This window comes from Drosophila kikkawai, unplaced genomic scaffold, assembly GCF_030179895.1.
Source record: "Drosophila kikkawai strain 14028-0561.14 unplaced genomic scaffold, DkikHiC1v2 scaffold_164, whole genome shotgun sequence".
Lineage (NCBI taxonomy): Eukaryota > Metazoa > Arthropoda > Insecta > Diptera > Drosophilidae > Drosophila > Drosophila kikkawai.
Window position 1 is genome coordinate 1 of NW_027222498.1, and position 13,216 is coordinate 13,216.

The window sequence follows — 13,216 nt, forward strand, 5'->3', positions numbered from 1 at the left end:
TTCTACTCCTTCTTTTTTGCCTTCTTCTTCGTTATTTAGTCTTCTACTCCTTCTTTTTTGCCTTCTTCTTCGTTATTTAGTCTTCTACTCCTTCTTTTTTGCCTTCTTCTTCGTTATTTAGTCTTCTACTCCTTCTTTTTTGCCTTCTTCTTCGTTATTTAGTCTTCTACTCCTTCTTTTTTGCCTTCTTCTTCGTTATTTAGTCTTCTACTCCTTCTTTTTTGCCTTCTTCTTCGTTATTTAGTCTTCTACTCCTTCTTTTTTGCCTTCTTCTTCGTTATTTAGTCTTCTACTCCTTCTTTTTTGCCTTCTTCTTCGTTATTTAGTCTTCTACTCCTTCTTTTTTGCCTTCTTCTTCGTTATTTAGTCTTCTACTCCTTCTTTTTTGCCTTCTTCTTCGTTATTTAGTCTTCTACTCCTTCTTTTTTGCCTTCTTCTTCGTTATTTAGTCTTCTACTCCTTCTTTTTTGCCTTCTTCTTCGTTATTTAGTCTTCTACTCCTTCTTTTTTGCCTTCTTCTTCGTTATTTAGTCTTCTACTCCTTCTTTTTTGCCTTCTTCTTCGTTATTTGGTCTTCTACTCCTTCTTTTTTGCCTTCTTCTTCGTTATTTAGTCTTCTACTCCTTCTTTTTTGCCTTCTTCTTCGTTATTTAGTCTTCTACTCCTTCTTTTTTGCCTTCTTCTTCGTTATTTAGTCTTTTTGTCTTCTACTCCTTCTTTTTTGCCTTCTTCTTCGTTATTTAGTCTTCTACTCCTTCTTTTTTGCCTTCTTCTTCGTTATTTAGACTTCTTCTCCTTCGTTTTTGCCTTCTTCTTCGTTATTTAGTCTTCTACTTCTTCTTTTTTGCCTTCTTCTTCGTTATTTAGTCTTCTACTCCTTCTTTTTTGCCTTCTTCTTCGTTATTTAGTCTTCTACTCCTTCTTTTTTGCCTTCTTCTTCGTTATTTAGTCTTCTACTCCTTCTTTTTTGCCTTCTTCTTCGTTATTTAGGTCTTCTACTCCTTCTTTTTTGCCTTCTTCTTCGTTATTTAGGTCTTCTACTCCTTCTTTTTTTGCCTTCTTCTTCGTTATTTAGTCTTCTACTCCTTCTTTTTTGCCTTCTTCTTCGTTATTTAGTCTTCTACTCCTTCTTTTTAGCCTTCTTCTTCGTTATTTGATCTTCTACTCCTTCTTTTTTGCCTTCTTCTTCGTTATTTAGTCTTCTACTCCTTCTTTTTTGCCATCTTCTTCGTTATTTAGTCTTCTACTCCTTCTTTTTAGCCTTCTTCTTCGTTATTTAGGTCTTCTACTCCTTCTTTTTTGCCTTCTTCTTCGTTATTTAGTCTTCTACTCCTTCTTTTTTGCCTTCTTCTTCGTTATTTAGTCTTCTACTCCTTCTTTTTTTGCCTTCTTCTTCGTTATTTAGTCTTCTACTCCTTCTTTTTTGCCATCTTCTTCGTTATTTAGTCTTCTACTCCTTCTTTTTTGACTTCTTCTTCGTTATTTAGTCTTCTACTCCTTCTTTTTTGCCTTCTTCTTCGTTATTTAGGGTTCTACTCCTTCTTTTTTGCCTTCTTCTTCGTTATTTAGTCTCCTACTCCTTTTTTGCCTTCTTCTTCGTTATTTAGGGTTCTACTCCTTCTTTTTTGCCTTCTTCTTCGTTATTTAGGGTTCTACTCCTTCTTTTTTGCCTTCTTCTTCGTTATTTAGTCTTCTACTCCTTCTTTTTTGCCATCTTCTTCGTTATTTAGTCTTCTACTCCTTCTTTTTTGCCTTCTTCTTCGTTATTTAGTCTTCTACTCCTTCTTTTTTGCCTTCTTCTTCGTTATTTAGTCTTGTACTCCTTCTTTTTTGCCTTCTTCTTCGTTATTTAGTCTTCTACTCCTTCTTTTTTTGCCTTCTTCTTCGTTTTTAGTCTTCTACTCCTTCTTTTTTGCCTTCTTCTTCGTTATTTAGTCTTCTACTCCATCTTTTTTGCCTTCTTCTTCGTTATTTAGTCTTCTACTCCTTCTTTTTTGCCTTCTTCTTCGTTATTTAGTCTCCTACTCCTTCTTTTTTGCCTTCTTCTTCGTTATTTAGGGTTCTACTCCTTCTTTTTTGCACTCTTCTTCGTTATTTAGTCTTCTACTCCTTCTTTTTTGCCTTCTTCTTCGTTATTTAGTCTTCTACTCCTTCTTTTTTGCCTTCTTCTTCGTTATTTAGTCTTCTACTCCTTCTTTTTTGCCTTCTTCTTCGTTATTTAGTCTTCTACTCCTTCTTTTTTGCCTTCTTCTTCGTTATTTAGTCTTCTACTTCTTCTTTTTTGCCTTCTTCTTCGTTATTTAGTCTTCTACTCCTTCTTTTTTGCCTTCTTCTTCGTTATTTAGTCTTCTACTCCTTCTTTTTTGCCTTCTTCTTCGTTATTTAGTCTTCTACTCCTTCTTTTTTGCCTTCTTCTTCGTTATTTAGTCTTCTACTCCTTCTTTTTTGCCTTCTTCTTCGTTATTTAGTCTTCTACTCCTTCTTTTTTGCCTTCTTCTTCGTTATTTAGGCTTCTACTCCTTCTTTTTTGCCTTCTTCTTCGTTATTTAGGGTTCTACTCCTTCTTTTTTGCCTTCTTCTTCGTTATTTAGTCTTCTACTCCTTCTTTTTTGCCTTCTTCTTCGTTATTTAGTCTTCTACTCCTTCTTTTTTGCCTTCTTCTTCGTTATTTAGGGTTCTACTCCTTCTTTTTTGCCTTCTTCTTCGTTATTTAGTCTTCTACTCCTTCTTTTTTGCCATCTTCTTCGTTATTTAGTCTTCTACTCCTTCGTTTTTGCCTTCTTCTTCGTTATTTAGTCTTCTACTTCTTCTTTTTTGCCTTCTTCTTCGTTATTTAGTCTTCTACTCCTTCTTTTTTGCCTTCTTCTTCGTTATTTAGTCTTCTACTCCTTCTTTTTTGCCTTCTTCTTCGTTATTTAGTCTTCTACTCCTTCTTTTTTGCCTTCTTCTTCGTTATTTAGGGTTCTACTCCTTCTTTTTTGCCTTCTTCTTCGTTATTTAGGGTTCTACTCCTTCTTTTTTGCCTTCTTCTTCGTTATTTAGTCTTCTACTCCTTCTTTTTTGCCTTCTTCTTCGTTATTTAGTCTTCTACTCCTTCTTTTTAGCCTTCTTCTTCGTTATTTAGGGTTCTTCTCCTTCTTTTTTGCCTTCTTCTTCGTTATTTAGTCTTCTACTCCTTCTTTTTTGCCATCTTCTTCGTTATTTAGTCTTCTACTCCTTCTTTTTAGCCTTCTTCTTCGTTATTTAGGGTTCTACTCCTTCTTTTTTGCCTTCTTCTTCGTTATTTTGTCTTCTACTCCTTCTTTTTTGCCTTCTTCTTCGTTATTTAGTCTTCTACTCCTTCTTTTTTGCCTTCTTCTTCGTTATTTAGTCTTCTACTCCTTCTTTTTTGCCATCTTCTTCGTTATTTAGTCTTCTACTCCTTCTTTTTTGCCTTCTTCTTCGTTATTTAGTCTTCTACTCCTTCTTTTTTGCCTTCTTCTTCGTTATTTAGGGTTCTACTCCTTCTTTTTTGCCTTCTTCTTCGTTATTTAGTCTCCTACTCCTTTTTTGCCTTCTTCTTCGTTATTTAGTCTTCTACTCCTTCTTTTTTGCCTTCTTCTTCGTTATTTAGTCTCCTACTCCTTCTTTTTTGCCTTCTTCTTCGTTATTTAGTCTTCTACTCCTTCTTTTTTGCCTTCTTCTTCGTTATTTAGTCTTCTACTCCTTCTTTTTTGCCTTCTTCTTCGTTATTTAGTCTTCTACTCCTTCTTTTTTGCCTTCTTCTTCGTTATTTAGTCTTCTACTCCTTCCTTTTTGCCTTCTTCTTCGTTATTTAGTCTTCTACTCCTTCTTTTTTTGCCTTCTTCTTCGTTTTTTAGTCTTCTACTCCTTCTTTTTTGCCTTCTTCTTCGTTATTTAGTCTTCTACTCCATCTTTTTTGCCTTCTTCTTCGTTATTTAGTCTTCTACTCCTTCTTTTTTGCCTTCTTCTTCGTTATTTAGTCTTCTACTCCTTCTTTTTTGCCTTCTTCTTCGTTATTTAGTCTTCTACTCCTTCTTTTTTTTTTGAGTCTTCTTCGTTATTTAGTCTTCTACTCCTTCTTTTTTGCCTTCTTCTTCGTTATTTAGTCTTCTACTCCTTCTTTTTTGCCTTCTTCTTCGTTATTTAGTCTTCTACTCCTTCTTTTTTGCCTCCTTCTTCGTTATTTAGTCTTCTACTCCTTCTTTTATGCCTTCTTCTTCGTTATTTAGTCTTCTACTCCTTCTTTTTTGCCTTCTTCTTCGTTATTTAGTCTTCTACTCATTCTTTTTTGCCTTCTTCTTCGTTATTTAGTCTTCTACTCCTTCTTTTTTGCCTTCTTCTTCGTTATTTAGTCTTCTACTCTTTCTTTTTTGCCTTCTTCTTCGTTATTTAGTCTTCTACTCCTTCTTTTTTGCCTTCTTCTTCGTTATTTAGTCTTCTACTCCTTCTTTTTTGCCTTCTTCTTCGTTATTTAGTCTTCTACTCCTTCTTTTTTGCCTTCTTCTTCGTTATTTAGTCTTCTACTCCTTCTTTTTTGCATTCTTCTTTGTTATTTAGTCTTCTACTCCTTCTTTTTTGCCTTCTTCTTCGTTATTTAGTCTTCTACTCCTTCTTTTTTGCCTTCTTCTTGGTTATTTAGTCTTCTACTCCTTCTTTTTTGCCTTCTTCTTGGTTATTTAGTCTTCTACTCCTTCTTTTTTGCCTTCTTCTTCGTTATTTAGTCTTCTACTCCTTCTTGTTTGCCTTCTTCTTCTTTATTTGATCTTCTACTCCTTCTTTTTTGCCTTCTTCTTGGTTATTTAGTCTTCTACTCCTTCTTTTTTGCCTTCTTCTTCGTTATTTAGTCTTCTACTCCTTCTTTTTGCCTTCTTCGTTATTTAGTCTTCTACTCCTTCTTTTTTGCCTTCTTCTTCGTTATTTAGTCTTCTACTCCTTCTTTTTTGCCTTTTTCTTCGTTATTTAGGGTTCTACTCCTTCTTTTTTGCCTTCTTCTTCGTTATTTAGTCTTCTACTCCTTCTTTTTTGCCTTCTTCTTCGTTATTTAGTCTTCTAGACCTTCTTTTTTGCCTTCTTCTTCGTTATTTAGTTTTCTACTTCTTCTTTTTTGCCTTCTTCTTCGTTATTTAGTCTTCTACTCCTTCTTTTTTGCCTTCTTCTTCGTTATTTAGTCTTCTACCCCTTCATTTTTGCCTTCTTCTTCGTTATTTAGTCTTCTACTCCTTCTTTTTTGCCTTCTTCTTCGTTATTTAGTCTTCTACCCCTTCATTTTTGCCTTCTTCTTCGTTATTTAGTCTTCTACTCCTTCTTTTTTGCCATCTTCTTCGTTATTTAGTCTTCTACTCCTTCTTTTTTGCCTTCTTCTTCGTTATTTAGTCTTCTACTCCTTCTTTTTTGCCTTCTTCTTCGTTATTTAGTCTTCTACTCCTTCTTTTTTGCCTTCTTCTTCGTTATTTAGTCTTCTAGACCTTCTTTTTTGCCTTCTTCTTCGTTATTTAGTCTCCTACTCCTTCTTTTTTGCCTTCTTCTTCGTTATTTAGTCTTCTACTCCTTCTTTTTTTCCTTCTTCTTCGTTATTTAGTCTTCTACTCCTTCTTTTTTGCCTTCTTCTTCGTTATTTAGTCTTCTACTCCTTCTTTTTTGCCTTCTTCTTCGTTATTTAGTCTTCTACTCCTTCTTTTTTGCCTTCTTCTTCGTTATTTAGTCTCCTACTCCTTCTTTTTTGCCTTCTTCTTCGTTATTTAGTCTTCTACTCCTTCTTTTTTGCCTTCTTCTTCGTTATTTAGTCTTCTACTCCTTCTTTTTTGCCTTCTTCTTCGTTATTTAGTCTTCTACTCCTTTTTTTTTGCCTTCTTCTTCGTTATTTAGTCTTCTACTCCTTCTTTTTTGCCTTCTTCTTCGTTATTTAGGGTTCTACTCCTTCTTTTTTGCCTTCTTCTTCGTTATTTAGGGTTCTACTCCTTCTTTTTTGCACTCTTCTTCGTTATTTAGTCTTCTACTCCTTCTTTTTTGCCTTCTTCTTCGTTATTTAGTCTTCTACTCCTTCTTTTTTGCCTTCTTCTTCGTTATTTGATCTTCTACTCCTTCTTTTTTGCCTTCTTCTTGGTTATTTAGTCTTCTACTCCTTCTTTTTTGCCTTCTTCTTCGTTATTTAGTCTTCTACTCCTTCTTTTTTGCCTTCTTCTTCGTTATTTAGTCTTCTACTCCTTCTTTTTTGCCTTCTTCTTCGTTATTTAGTCTTCTACTCCTTCTTTTTTGCCTTTTTCTTCGTTATTTAGGGTTCTACTCCTTCTTTTTTGCCTTCTTCTTCGTTATTTAGTCTTCTACTCCTTCTTTTTTGCCTTCTTCTTCGTTATTTAGTCTTCTAGACCTTCTTTTTTGCCTTCTTCTTCGTTATTTAGTTTTCTACTTCTTCTTTTTTGCCTTCTTCTTCGTTATTTAGTCTTCTACTCCTTCTTTTTTGCCTTCTTCTTCGTTATTTAGTCTTCTACCCCTTCATTTTTGCCTTCTTCTTCGTTATTTAGTCTTCTACTCCTTCTTTTTTGCCTTCTTCTTCGTTATTTAGTCTTCTACTCCTTCTTTTTTGCCTTCTTCTTCGTTATTTAGTCTTCTACTCCTTCTTTTTTGCCTCCTTCTTCGTTATTTAGTCTATTACTCCTTCTTTTTTGCCTCCTTCTTCGTTATTTAGTCTTCTACTCCTTCTTTTTTGCCTTCTTCTTCGTTATTTAGTCTTCTAGACCTTCTTTTTTGCCTTCTTCTTCGTTATTTAGTCTCCTACTCCTTCTTTTTTGCCTTCTTCTTCGTTATTTAGTCTTCTACTCCTTCTTTTTTGCCTTCTTCTTCGTTATTTAGTCTTCTACTCCTTCTTTTTTGCCTTCTTCTTCGTTATTTAGTCTTCTACTCCTTCTTTTTTGCCTTCTTCTTCGTTATTTAGTCTTCTACTCCTTCTTTTTTGCCTTCTTCTTCGTTATTTAGTCTTCTACTCCTTCTTTTTTGCCTTCTTCTTCGTTATTTAGTCTTCTACTCCTTCTTTTTTGCCTTCTTCTTCGTTATTTAGGATTCTACTCCTTCTTGTTTGCCTTCTTCTTCGTTATTTAGGGTTCTACTCCTTCTTTTTTGCACTCTTCTTCGTTATTTAGTCTTCTACTCCTTCTTTTTTGCCTTCTTCTTCGTTATTTAGTCTTCTACTCCTTCTTTTTTGCCTTCTTCTTCGTTATTTAGTCTTCTACTCCTTTTTTTTTTGCCTTCTTCTTCGTTATTTAGTTTTCTACTTCTTCTTTTTTGCCTTCTTCTTCGTTATTTAGTCTTCTACTCCTTCTTTTTTGCCTTCTTCTTCGTTATTTAGTCTTCTACCCCTTCATTTTTGCCTTCTTCTTCGTTATTTAGTCTTCTACTCCTTCTTTTTTGCCTTCTTCTTCGTTATTTAGTCTTCTACCCCTTCATTTTTGCCTTCTTCTTCGTTATTTAGTCTTCTACTCCTTCTTTTTTGCCATCTTCTTCGTTATTTAGTCTTCTACTCCTTCTTTTTTGCCTTCTTCTTCGTTATTTAGTCTTCTACTCCTTCTTTTTTGCCTTCATCTTCGTTATTTAGTCTTCTACTCCTTCTTTTTTGCCTTCTTCTTCGTTATTTAGTCTTCTAGACCTTCTTTTTTGCCTTCTTCTTCGTTATTTAGTCTCCTACTCCTTCTTTTTTGCCTTCTTCTTCGTTATTTAGTCTTCTACTCCTTCTTTTTTGCCTTCTTTTTCGTTATTTAGTCTTCTACTCCTTCTTTTTTGCCTTCTTCTTCGTTATTTAGTCTTCTACTCCTTCTTTTTTGCCTTCTTCTTCGTTATTTAGTCTTCTACTCCTTCTTTTTTGCCTTCTTCTTCGTTATTTAGTCTCCTACTCCTTCTTTTTTGCCTTCTTCTTCGTTATTTAGTCTTCTACTCCTTCTTTTTTGCCTTCTTCTTCGTTATTTAGTCTTCTACTCCTTCTTTTTTGCCTTCTTCTTCGTTATTTAGTCTTCTACTCCTTTTTTTTTGCCTTCTTCTTCGTTATTTAGTCTTCTACTCCTTCTGTTTTGCCTTCTTCTTCGTTATTTAGGGTTCTACTCCTTCTTTTTTGCCTTCTTCTTCGTTATTTAGGGTTCTACTCCTTCTTTTTTGCACTCTTCTTCGTTATTTAGTCTTCTACTCCTTCTTTTTTGCCTTCTTCTTCGTTATTTAGTCTTCTACTCCTTCTTTTTTGCCTTCTTCTTCGTTATTTAGTCTCCTACTCCTTTTTTGCCTTCTTCTTCGTTATTTAGTCTTCTACTCCTTCTTTTTTGGCTTCTTCTTCGTTATTTAGTCTTCTACTCCTTCTTTTTTGCCTTCTTCTTCGTTATTTAGGGTTCTACTCCTTCTTTTTTGCCTTCTTCTTCGTTATTTAGTCTTCTACTCCTTCTTTTTTGCCTTCTTCGTCGTTATTTAGTCTCCTACTCCTTCTTTTTTGCCTTCTTCTTCGTTATTTAGTCTTCTACTTCTTCTTTTTTGCCTTCTTCTTCGTTATTTAGTCTTCTACTCCTTCTTTTTTGCCTTCTTCTTCGTTATTTAGTCTTCTACTCCTTCTTTTTTGCCTTCTTCTTCGTTATTTAGTCTTCTACTCCTTCTTTTTTGCCTTCTTCTTCGTTATTTAGTCTTCTACTCCTTCTTTTTTGCCTTCTTCTTCGTTATTTAGTCTTCTACTCCTTCTTTTTTGCCTTCTTCTTCGTTATTTAGTCTTCTACTCCTTCTTTTTTGCCTTCTTCTTCGTTATTTAGGGTTCTACTCCTTCTTTTTTGCCTTCTTCTTCGTTATTTAGGGTTCTACTCCTTCTTTTTTTGCCTTCTTCTTCGTTATTTAGTCTTCTACTCCTTCTTTTTTGCCTTCTTCTTCGTTATTTAGTCTTCTACTCCTTCTTTTTTGCCTTCTTCTTCGTTATTTAGGGTTCTACTCCTTCTTTTTTGCCTTCTTCTTCGTTATTTAGTCTTCTACTCCTTCTTTTTTGCCTTCTTCTTCGTTATTTAGTCTTCTACTCCTTCGTTTTTGCCTTCTTCTTCGTTATTTAGTCTTCTACTTCTTCTTTTTTGCCTTCTTCTTCGTTATTTAGTCTTCTACTCCTTCTTTTTTGCCTTCTTCTTCGTTATTTAGTCTTCTACACCTTCTTTTTTGCCTTCTTCTTCGTTATTTAGTCTTCTACTCCTTCTTTTTTGCCTTCTTCTTCGTTATTTAGGGTTCTACTCCTTCTTTTTTGCCTTCTTCTTCGTTATTTAGGGTTCTACTCCTTCTTTTTTTGCCTTCTTCTTCGTTATTTAGTCTTCTACTCCTTCTTTTTTGCCTTCTTCTTCGTTATTTAGTCTTCTACTCCTTCTTTTTAGCCTTCTTCTTCGTTATTTAGGGTTCTACTCCTTCTTTTTTGCCTTCTTCTTCGTTATTTAGTCTTCTACTCCTTCTTTTTTGCCATCTTCTTCGTTATTTAGTCTTCTACTCCTTTTTAGCCTTCTTCTTCGTTATTTAGGGTTCTACTCCTTCTTTTTTGCCTTCTTTTTCGTTATTTTGTCTTCTACTCCTTCTTTTTTGCCTTCTTCTTCGTTATTTAGTCTTCTACTCCTTCTTTTTTGCCTTCTTCTTCGTTATTTAGTCTTCTACTCCTTCTTTTTTGCCTTCTTCTTCGTTATTTAGGGTTCTACTCCTTCTTTTTTGCCTTCTTCTTCGTTATTTAGTCTTCTACTCCTTCTTTTTTGCCATCTTCTTCGTTATTTAGTCTTCTACTCCTTCTTTTTTGCCTTCTTCTTCGTTATTTAGTCTTCTACTCCTTCTTTTTTGCCTTCTTCTTCGTTATTTAGGGTTCTACTCCTTCTTTTTTGCCTTCTTCTTCGTTATTTAGTCTCCTACTCCTTTTTTGCCTTCTTCTTCGTTATTTAGTCTTCTACTCCTTCTTTTTTGCCTTCTTCTTCGTTATTTAGGGTTCTACTCCTTCTTTTTTGCCTTCTTCTTCGTTATTTAGTCTTCTACTCCTTCTTTTTTGCCATCTTCTTCGTTATTTAGTCTTCTACTCCTTCTTTTTTGCCTTCTTCTTCGTTATTTAGTCTTCTACTCCTTCTTTTTTGCCTTCTTCTTCGTTATTTAGTCTTCTACTCCTTCTTTTTTGCCTTCTTCTTCGTTATTTAGTCTTCTACTCCTTCCTTTTTGCCTTCTTCTTCGTTATTTAGTCTTCTACTCCTTCTTTTTTGCCTTCTTCTTCGTTATTTAGTCTTCTACTCCTTTTTTTTTGCCTTCTTCTTCGTTATTTAGTCTTCTACTCTTTATTTTTTTGCCTTCTTCTTCGTTATTTAGTCTTCTACTCCTTTTTTTTTGCCTTCTTCTTCGTTATTTAGTCTTCTACTCCTTCTTTTTTGCCTTCTTCTTCGTTATTTAGTCTTCTACTCCTTCTGTTCAAGCTGAACAAGGGGCAATGTCGCCAGGGGAGCATCTCTGGGAACGAAATGTACCTGTCGCCATGTTAGTTGTACTGCTCTCTTTTTTTTACTACTCTGAAAATAAACGGCAACGAAGACGGATCGTCCTCCTCATCATCATCTTAAAACTCTGCCATCTTTTATTGGGAATTTTCTGGACCTGTACTTGCCACGGCCCCGACAGCTTCATTTTTGGTCCTTCGCCCGAGATATTCCAGCGCTTTTTTGCCAAGATAAGTACGGTGCCGAAATTCCCACCATATATGTATGTACATACTTGCATATATATGTAGATATATTGCTGCATCCAATTTATTTAAAACTCTACCAACTTGTGCAGTAGGATATATATATGTATATGCATGTGTTTACATAGCTATATGCCCCTCTCCTATACATGTTTTAAATCAGCCAATATCCAGGAAGGCTGACATCCATTTTTCCGCACATAAAAAGCCATACATCCACACCGAGTTATTTGCATACGCATTTGTGTACATTGCCGATCTATGAACATACATATGTACATACGTATGTTCATTACCTTTGGGTCACAAATAGGCGGCATTTAAAAAAAAAAAAACACATCCCATCCACAATAAATATATGTACATTTTTTTATCCACCGCACAATAATAAAACAAGAAAAAAAAAAGGGATAAATAAAGTTATCTCCCTCCTCTGGCTGGCCGATCATACGTGCATACGTACATACATATACATATGCACATATCCATACAAATTGCTGGACCGGCAATTGCATACACATTTATGTACATGGCCGATCTATGAACCTATGTATGGACATATGTATGTTACCTTTGGGTCACAAATCTGCGGCATTTAAAGGGGAGAAAAAACACATCCTATCCACAATAAATATATGTACATATGTATTTTCCATCCACTGCACATTAACAACAAAACAAAAGATAAATAAAGTTAACCCCCTCCTCCAGCTGGCCGATCATACGTGCACACATATATGCACATATCCATACAAATTGCTGGACCGGCAATTGAGCATCGGCAGCTAAAAGTGTCGCTGCATCCGAACACAAACAAAGTGAAACAAACAAAATTAAAAAATCTGCGATTTTAATAGTTGTTTATTTGTTTATTTTGCGTAAATACATATGTAAGTTAACTATGGTCAGCCGGACCAGAGTCGTTGACCACAGTCAACGTCATTATGAAGCTCCGGCCAAACTGCTGACACAGCGTCTGGCCGGAAGCTCGGGCATAGCCGGCAAGCTCTGCCATTGCAGAGGCCGCTATGAGTCCACTTATTGTTAGCTCTTAAGTTCAGTTCTGATTTTATATTCATACAATAAAGAGCTGCTGCTCAATTTATCATACTCCGACTACCGTCGTTAAAGATTTATCATTTGAAAACTTTCTGAGTCTCTAGGCCAGTAGTTAAGGAAGGGTAGTCCCCCTTCCAACGTAATCTTCATAACTTGTTTGGGAGATTCGTCAGCCAACCGGCTAGTGACTATCGCAGCGGACACGCCCCCTGCGCCCAGTGGATCATCTGTTGTAACCTACCTTGGAGAAACCTAGGCCAACCGGCCTACAACATAGCGGCGAATATCATCACCCGCTCCCCGATCTATATCTGCAACTGCGAGGGACCGTCTGAGGGATCTCTATTGCCGCCGGCAATACACAGTTGAGAATTAACATTTTTATTAATTGGCGCCCAACTAGCAGAAGTTGGAAGGTGACAGCGGCGCAAAGCGCAACTTTCAGGGAGATAAACACACCATTACAGACCATGTAAGTGGGCCCTTTGGCCAAAATTTTTAAGTCTTCGACTAAAAATACTCCATTGTTCGGACCAGGGCACTAATAAACAAGTCTAAAGTGATTTTTTAAAATAATAATAATAATAGAATCTCTATATTAAAAGTTACGACTTTAATAGTGTTTAGTGTTTATTTCTTTCATTAACATTTTTTCGCACTGTGTACGCAACATAAATTCTATGCAGCGGTGTGCTGTTACCCTTCAGATACTTTTGGTGTAAAAATTAGCGTATTGTGGAAGATAAATATCATAACCAAGACTCTCATAATTGAGCGTACCAAATTCGGATTTTTATTGGGCATTTATTATTTAAATACATAAAGGAAAACCTTTTTTTCTGTGTGCAGATATTTAATTTGGTTTCTATATGTCGCTTCGCTCGCATAAAAATTCTCGGTATTAGCTTCGCAGTCAAATTTCATTTTTTATTCTTTGTCTCCACTCTACTGCTGCGAACCCGATACGGTCGCACATGCATGTGTGTGGCAATCGTTGTTTTTTATTTTTTTCTTTGTTTACCATAGCGGAGGCTCAAGCCCCGCGTACCCCTCACCTTGCCAATACTTAGCAAGGCGGCAGCTCGATTCAACGAGCGCACAAACATCGTTTATAAGCGGCGGCTCCGTCCCCGCGTACCCCTTGCCATGCCAACTGCCTCCAAAACAGACTGAGCAAGCAGTTCTCACTAATGCGATTTAGCTCCATTACACATGACCTCTCAGTTCACACAATACAGGCAGGGTAAGGGATTCGCTAGTGACTCAGAATCCGACGAAGAAGAGCCCCCGCGCACTTCCACACCCACTCAAGAACCCCCTAAAACCCCCCAAATAGAAATTATGGACCAGAACCAGCTTCGGGGAGTAATCCAGGCCGCCGTTAGCCAAGCCCTGACAGAGGCGGCCGGCCAAGCCATAGCCAGAGAAACTGAGTTACGCAGAACCATCCAAGAA